Raw genomic sequence first — 7,831 nt, 5'->3', positions numbered from 1 at the left:
CCTGTGGCAGCTAATGTCCTACCCAGGAATTCTCCTGACCTTTGGATTGTAGGTTTGGAGAGTGATCAGAATGAGTAAAGCACCAATTAAACACAACGATCAAGAAATAATATGCCCATGAGGCTGGCACATGAGCACATAGGTTGCAATATTACTATATCAAGAATACTTTCAAGATTAGACTATACCTGGGATGCCACAGTTCACATATTGTCTCCCCCATTAGACTGTAAGCTCCTTGAGGACAGGGACTGTTTTTACCTTTCCTGATATGCTCAGCAATTGGCACAGTGCCTAGTATATGACAGGCACTCAATACATAAATGCTTGTTGACTTGCCTCTGCTACTATCGCATGACTTTGGTCAAGTTAGTCCTTTAATAGACCTTCATTTGTAAAAAGATGGACTGTGTTGGACTAAATGGTCTTTAGAGACTCTTCTATATCTAAATCTAAGCTCTCTAGGTGACTCATTAAAACCATGGCATGAGACAGAAAAGCCCAATTGTTCTTATTATCGTCCATAATTGCCATGACAGCCATTAGTCTATATGGGAACAAAGTAGGTCTATAACCAAATTCAAGTCCACTCAAAATGGAATGAATCAAATCACAGGTTTGAGAGACCCCTTGTTTTGCGATTTTCTGGAGGGGATTCATGAGTTAGGAAAGAAATTGAGTTAAATAACCGGGAGGATCCCTTGCACCTAGAAGATTCCATGATTCTGTTTTCTATATGTAAAGTCCTTTAAAAACTTTCATTTAATGAGAAATGTCTGATTTTGTACAGACAGCTACATTCATGGGGAAGGGTTGCCATAGTGATCATTAAAGAAATGCAGTATATCTACTCTAGGGTAGGATGTTTACAGCACAGCTTTTGTGTAGGAACCAAGAATGGAGGCAATTGTACACACAAAGGGCCCTTATATATTTCCCTTTCGAATGCTACTATTAACCGAGGTTGTATTCAAAAGACTCTTCTGCCACTTTTCCTCCTTGAAACGTAAAGGCCTTATTTTTCACCAGTCAGGGGTTGATTTCCAAAATGAAAGGGCTCAAGTTACTGCAAATTTCAGGGCAGTTTTTTGAGCTGTAGATTTAAGATGCTGGTTTTTGTGCAGGCTGCTCACTTCCTGCTGCACTTTGGTTACTTTATTGCCGAAATGGAGTCACTGGAAACTAGTGAGAACGCAGAATTGGGTTTTTATCTGTCATCTTTAAATCCCAGCTGAAAGGCAACATCTTCTTTTCCTTCAAATTCCCTGTAACCTGGGATGAGCTCAAAATCTCACGCCACCTCCAGGGCCGGATGGATTGGTTCATTTTGCTAGGTTCCAGCACAGAACATCAGAGATTTCAAGGATAATCTTTGAGCTTCTCCAGGGAGATTTTTTTTTATTTGTAAGGGCCAGCAGAGAGCAGCAAAATTCCAACCAAACTGGGACAACAGCAGCCTGGGCAGAGATTTGGGGGACTGACAGCATCTGGAGAAACATTAATCACAGAAAATGACAAATAGAAGTTGGTACATAAATATGGGTCTGGGAGGGTGATAGAGTTAGTTATTAAATGAGGACCTGGATTTTAGAGAAATTATCAGGACATCAATTGGAGATGGTGCAGTGGATAGAGCACTGGACCTGGAGTCAGGAAGACGGGTTCAAATTTTGCCTCAGTTATCTACTAGCTATGTGATCCTGAATAAGTTACCTAATCTATTTGCCTCAATTTTCTCATCTATAAAATGGGGTTAAAAATAGAATCCATGCCTAGGGTTGTTATAAATATTAAATAAGATAATAATAAAGTGCTTAGCATAGTACCTGGAACATAAGTCCTATATCAATGTTAACTATATTATTATTGATTATTATTATTACTACAGACAAAGGCAAAAATAACAAAGTGGGGCGAAGAAGAATATCTTCCAGATGGTCCAGAAACCTGAGTTAGGAACCAAAGGCAAGATGCAGAGCGAAAGGAGCAGAACCAGGAAAACATTGTACACAGAGACTGATACACTGTGGTACAATCGAAGGGAATGGACTTCTCCATTAGTGGCAATGCAATGTGCCTGAACAATCTGCAGGGATCTAAAAAACACTACCCACAAGCAGAGGATAAACTGTGGGAGTAAAAACAATGAGGAAAAGCAACTGCTTGACTACAGGGGTGAAGGCGATATGACTGAGGAGAGACTCTAAATGAACACTCTAATGCAAATACCAACAACAATGAAATGGGTTAGAAACAGGAACACATGTGATAACCAGTGGAATCGTGTGTCGGCTATGGGAGAGGGAAAGGTGGTGGTGGGGAGGGGAAGGAAAAGAAAATGATCTTTGTTTTCAGTGAATAATGATTGGAAATGACCAAATAAAATAATGTTAAAAAAAGAAAAGAAACCAAAGGCAAGTAGGGCCAGGGGGATAATCAAGACACAAGTGTGCTGCCTTTCATTGGGCTTTCTGTAGAAAAGGACCTGCCTGCCAAGGGCACATGACTGAGATCCCCCTCCCAGTATCTTAAAGTATTTCTTCCAAGTTGAGTTTCTTCTAAATTTCGAATGTAACCCATATTGCCACATCCGCAAGGCATGCTGGGGAAACTTAGAAGCAGGAAGGTATCTGCATACTTTCTGGGTAGACTACCTAAAGTTTCTGAGGTTCTTAAGGTTTTGCTTCTAATCTTAAAAGTCAACAGATTTTTTAGAAAGAAGCAGGGGAAGTTATTGTGGTGTACTCCCTGACTACCAGGCAGCTGCCTGGGTTATCAAGTCTTCTTCCGCCATAGCTCTGGTGGCGGGTCAAAAGGAAATTACAAACAATCTTGTTGAGTCATTTCACTTGTGTCCTACTCTTTGTGACCCCATTTCGGGATTTTCTTGGCAAAGATACTGAAATGCTTTGCCATTTCCTTCTCTAGCTCATTTTATAGATGAGAAACTATGGCAAACGGGGTTAAATGACTTGTCCAGGGTCACATAGCTAGTAAGTGTTTGAGGTTGGATTTGAACTCATGAAAATGAATCTCCTTGATTCCCAGCCCAATGTTCCATTCATTGTACCACCTAATTGCCCCTGACATACCATCCTAGGATCAAAAGTTTTGCCATGACACTGTCCATAGACATGGCAAAAGTAAGTTACAAACATGAATGCAACAGTTCTTCCATACAGAGTGCTACAATTCTTCCCTCTAGCACAAGCAGATTAATAATACTGAAATGAAAATTTAATAATAGCTAGCATTTATATAGCACTTAAGGTTTGCAAAATATTTTAATTAGAAAATTTAAATTATCATATTATTCTATTTAATTAGAAAATTTAAGAGCTTCTAACCTCCCACCCCCAAATCATCCTTCCTGAATGTTGGTGAACCCCAAGTTCAGGACAGGTACCCTTTGCAAGAATGCAAGGCTCTAAAACTTAGCTAAAAAATAAAAAGAGAAATTTATTAACTTGGTACTCGAATTGACTGGGAGGAAATAGGGTAAGAGGATTTTATGCTCCTTTTACATCAGGGGTTAGTGAATAAAGAAACCAGGATGGGGTGAGTTAGGAATGAAGTAATTTAATAAAGATTGGGGATATAGGGCATGGTCTACAGGATTCAAAGGATGATTAGATTTGGTATGATCATATCTTTTATTAGAGTAGAGCCCAGAGGTGCATATCTATGTTCATGGAAGGTCTAGGGGAAAATCCAGAGTGGATTGGATGCTCTTTTTGACCTAGAATACTTCTGGAGTGTGGGGTGTCCAGAGGAAAACCTGTACCCCCATATCATGAACTCTCTGCAGTATTTGAAACTGTAAACTATTCTCCTCTTGGATATTTTCTCCTTTCTGATTTTTCATGACCCTGAAATCTTGGTTCCACTCTTACCTGTCTGACAGTTTCTTCCCAGTCAACTTTGCTGGATTATCATCCTTCTCTTATTCCCTAACTGTGGATGTCCCCTATACAGTTCTATTCTGGGATGTCTTTTCTTCTTCTTCTTGCTCTACCTTCTCTTTCTTGGTGACTTGATCACATGCCCAGTGTCTTAATTATGGACCTAATTATCATCTCTATGTAGATGACTCCCAGATCATACATGCCCAACCCAAGTCTCTCCCCCCTCCCTGAGTTCTAGTCCTGCATCACTGACAGCCTTTGGGTATTTCAAACTTAGACATCAAACAAGCAACTCAAATGCAAGTTTCAAAACATGATTTCTCTTTCTTTTCCTCAAAAATCTCCCTTCTTTTGAATTTCCTCATTTCCTTTGAGGGCACCATTATCATTCCAGTCACTGGTTCTGAATCTTGGCATTATCCTCAGCTGCAAGCATTCCCTTATCCCACACATCTAATTCATTCCCAAGCCTGGTTGATTATGACTCCACCACAGGTTTCACACCTGTCCTTTTCCTCACCATTCACATAGTCACTACCCTAGTTCAGACCCTTAACAGCTGCTGACTGGATTATTGTAAAAGCCTCCTGGTTAGTCTCCTGGCCTCAGTGTTCATTGACTAACTTCCTAAACAATGCAAAGGTAGAAAAATTCTGCAAAGAACTCAGTAAGACCTTCCATATTAAATCAACATGTACTTTGCTACTTGGGACTTTAGTGTGTTGAACTGGAAAAAAAAACACAGAACTATTCACTAGTCAGGAAAACTCCGTCTTTAATCAGGAGAGGGATAATGGTATAATTCTGAGATTATACCTCACAGAGTCACACATTAAAAACCAACACAGAGCCCAAGGCTCTAGCTACCCTGGTTACCTGTTCCTGGGAGTGCCACCGGGTTAGATCACAGCTACAGGATGCAAAAGAACTTGAGGAACTTATATATCTTTTGGGGAACCATAGGACAGGGAAATAGGATTGATTCACATTACCATGGCTATAAGGAAATGGAAGTGTTCAAACTAGATTGACCTGCTTGGGAAAGGAACCATAGCCAGAAGCTAGGGTGTTAGGGAATGGACTACTTGTAATGGATACTAAAAGGATAGTTCCTGTGAAACTAAAAGGGTATATAGTATATGCTTACACTGGCTAGCACCACCTAAACCAATATTATCATTTACTTTAAGGTCTATTGTCCAATCTGAGACTGGCAGAATCTGAAATAGCTAAATCTGAAAATTCCCTCAGGGTGTATTCTCATGGGACCTGGGACAAACTTGGGGTCTCCAGCAAGTCCACTCTAAAATTTGGGGTTTTCAGATCTCATGTTTCTACAAAGTGGGGTTCCTAGATTCCAAGTTGACAAATGCAAAGGTGGCAATAGGTGAAGATCATGAGAAATAGATAAAAAACCAAAGATCACCAAGAGAAATGCAAGAAATCAAAGATTTCTCAGAAGTTTCACATCTTTATATCATGAACACTTTTTTTCACATAGAAGAAGTATTAGGTACTGGACATAGCCAGATGACCTCACATAAAATTATATATATATATATATATATATATACATATATATATAAAAATACATATATATTATTATTATTAGTGAGAAAAAAATAAGAGAACCACCCCATATCATCTATGTGGTCAGACCATTAATTGTAAAACAGAGATCAGAGTTATTAAAAACAAATTAGGGGGCAGCTAGGTGACTCAATGGATAGAGCTACAGGAGATGCTGGGTTCAAATCTGGCCTCAGATATTTCCCTGTGTGATCCTAGGCAAGTCTCTTGATTCCAATTTCCAAGCCCTTGCTGCACTCCTGGCTTGGAACCAGTACTTAGTATTGGTTCAGTTTCAGAAGGTAAAGGTTTTAAAAAACAAACAAACAACTTAGAAGACAGAAGAGTTATAGAAAAAAAGATGTGGTATTCAACTGAAACAATTAAATTCATGTCAATTTCAGTAAGTAATTGACAACAAAAGTATGTAATGGGAAGAAATCTAATTAATATAAATTAGTCGCCATAACAAGAAGAAAGGGGAAAGTGTGATGTGCCTTAGTCAGCAAACATTTGAATTGCTTGTGATAGAGATAAATGGTGGTCAGAGATCATACAGCTTTGCAATTTCAACTTGTTTCTAGAATATTAAGAAGGATGATGGTTAGTCACTTATAAAGCAGAGAGAAGTGGTGAAAGGTATATTCTAGCCAGTTTAAAGAAAGCTTGATGAAAGATCCTATTTAGCAAATACATTTAGGGATGAAAATGGAAAAACAACAAATAGAGGACAAGAAAATCTACAAAGATTTTTATAACTAACATTTTTTCACCATCAAGGACAATCTAAATGTCACATTAGAAAGCTAATATCACAATCTTATATGTGCTTAAGGCGGAAGTAGAAATGCAGAGCAAAGATGGAGAAAACAGCTAGATCAGATCCTGTCCATAAAGGAGTTCAGTGCTGCAGGTGACAATTGTGAGAGTGCTGAGGAGTCTGTTCACAAGCATGAAATAAGATACTAGAGATAAGGGGGGAAAATCTTCAACCTATTACTGCTGAAAAAGGTGACTGAGAACACCCGCAACTACTGACCTCTATACCTACTTTTCCATCTTACAATATCTTCTTCTGATTCATCTATACTGTTAGACCCAGTTCTGGTTTCCCAAATTAGGAGGCACACAAGATAATGTAAAAGCAAGAGGTACTGCTTTATTACAAGCTCGAGCTTGGGTCCCACAGCCTCTTAGGCAGATGGGACCCTGAACAAGCTTGGGTCCCACAGTTGTGGGGTGCAGATGTGTACCCCTGGGGTTCAGGAAGGATACCTTTAGCAAGAATGCAAGACTCCAAAACTTAGATTAAAAGCAAAAAAAGAAATTTAGGGAGTAATGTTGAGAATGGCCAGGGGGAAAGCAAGGTGGAACAGCAAGATGGGGAGCAGTTCTTTGGGAGGACAGCATGAATGGAAAGGCTGTTCCCCCAGATGACATCAGTTCTGGGAATTTTATACTTTTTCCAACAGAGAGGGTTAGTCATCTGGGCATTTGGTGAGGTGGGGTGGTCCTTTGCCTGGAGACATAAAGATTCCTTAGTTTTAGGGAACAAACAGATGTCTGATAGGATCCAGGTGTGGCCTGGAGATGCATCTTTCTGTCCATCTTAAATCTACAGGACAATCAAAGGAGGATAATCATCTCAGGACCCTAGAGGGGTCATTGTGACATGGGCACTGTACCCCCAGAAACCCGGTGAACTATTATCAGGGAAACTCCCTTGCCTTTGCATCCTAGAAACACCTAATGATCCCCCTAGGGTCCTGAGATGTTTATCCTCTTTGACAGTCCTCTAGATTTAGATGGACAAAGAGATGAATCTTTATGCCTCCAGGCAGACCCCAGTCAGATGACCACCCCACCCCACCAGATGCCTGAGGGACTAGCACTCTATGTCACATCCACACCATGACATAGCATTGGTGGTAAAGAATATAAAATCCCCAGAACTGATGTCGTCTGGGGGACAGCTTTTCCATCCATGCTGTCCCCATGGGGAACAACTGCCTTTCCATTCATGCTGTCCTCCCAGTAATTGCTCCCCATCTTGCTGTCCCACCTTGCTATCCTCCTGGCCATTCTCAACATTACTCCCTAAATTAATAACTTTCTCTTTTTGTTTTTAAGCTGTTTTGGAGTCTTGCATTTTTGCAAAAGGTATCCTTCCCGAACCCCAGGGGTACACATCTGAACCCCATAACAATTGGATGTTTTAGGCTCAGAGTCACGAGGATGTAAGGGAGCAAGGGAGTTTCCCTGATAATAGTTTGCCTGAGTTTCTGGGGGTATAATGCCCATGTCACCACCACCTCCAAGGCAGTTGGGGCCTTGAATAAAGGGGGAGGGAGGGAGGG

This window comes from Monodelphis domestica, chromosome 1 (assembly GCF_027887165.1).
Source record: "Monodelphis domestica isolate mMonDom1 chromosome 1, mMonDom1.pri, whole genome shotgun sequence".
NCBI lineage: Eukaryota > Metazoa > Chordata > Mammalia > Didelphimorphia > Didelphidae > Monodelphis > Monodelphis domestica.
Note: the sequence above shows the minus strand (reverse complement) of the source record.